Below are 1,252 nucleotides of genomic sequence, written 5' to 3' on the forward strand. Positions count from 1 at the left end.
TTGTCTGCTTGTGTCCGTTGCTTTGCACCGAAGTCGAGAGTTGAACAAAGTTTTTTCTACGTGATCTTTTTTTGTCTTGCACGAGTGTGCGTACTATGTATTAAAGAAGAGAATGGGGGTGATTACAAGTTACATAACCACAACTCCACGCGGCATGCAAACCCTAATTCCTCGCATCTACCAACGTTGTGTATGTAAACCCTAATTCCTTGCGTCTGCCCATGTTGCCAAAGCTCCAAGAAGGGGTTCAACCTCGTCCTTCAGGATGCCCGCTTTCTTCCATGTTCTGCCCTCTACTTCCATCCTATTACATATGCAACTGAAGGTGTAGCTCCATCAAACACTATTGCATTTCGATAATTCCATAGCTCCCGCATCACTAATAGGAAGATAGCCCACACATCCTTCTTACCCAGCGTGGAACCATCGTTGCTTGTGCACCAATCCACTAACTCCGTGCCTCTTGTCGGAGTCCAGTCGGGTTTGCTCATTGCATGGCACAAGCGGGTCCACGCCTCCCTTGCAAAAACACAATACATGACGATCTGGTTGATGCTTTCCTCTTCCTGGTCACAAAGTGGGTAGGCCTTCTTCGTGCGAGCTTACCGGAGGTCCAAACCCTGTTATGGAAAGCCATCCAGGCAAAGAAACGGCAGTGCATCGGGGCTTTCAATTCCCAGGTGAATTCTGCCATTGGCACTTCTACACAATCTATATATCAAGTTAGCTACCAATCAACTGAATAATCAACGTACATAATTTTATATGAAAAAGTTTCAACCCACCATGTATTTCTATCCGGTGCTCCCCACAAATCTCACCCCCACCTCCCTCCCCTGTCTCGTTGAAAGTTTCAAAAAAGGCGGATATGAGTATCGGTATCGGGGCGAAACATACACATAAAAACATCATATTTCAGAAGTGCCAATATGAAGATATGTCTAACTATTTGTATAATAATAATAATAATAATAATAATAATAATAATAATAATAATAATAATAATAATAATAATAATAAGTTACGAATTAAGCTTCAAGCCATTTTAGCTTGTATTTAGTCAGTTTAGTGTGCAGTTCATTCTTTTCTGTTTTCCTATGCATGATTCCTACAAAAGCCAATAATTACGTACAAAAAAAGCGAGTTGGCAAACATAAAAGCTGAAATGGTGGAGGGAGGGGGTTGCCATTATTGAGATGGCAAATCGTAAGATGGTCCCAATTATTACTGAAAAAGATTTTTGCCCCGCTTT

The sequence above is a fragment of the Triticum dicoccoides genome, chromosome 1B (assembly GCF_002162155.2).
Source record: "Triticum dicoccoides isolate Atlit2015 ecotype Zavitan chromosome 1B, WEW_v2.0, whole genome shotgun sequence".
Taxonomy (NCBI): domain Eukaryota; kingdom Viridiplantae; phylum Streptophyta; class Magnoliopsida; order Poales; family Poaceae; genus Triticum; species Triticum dicoccoides.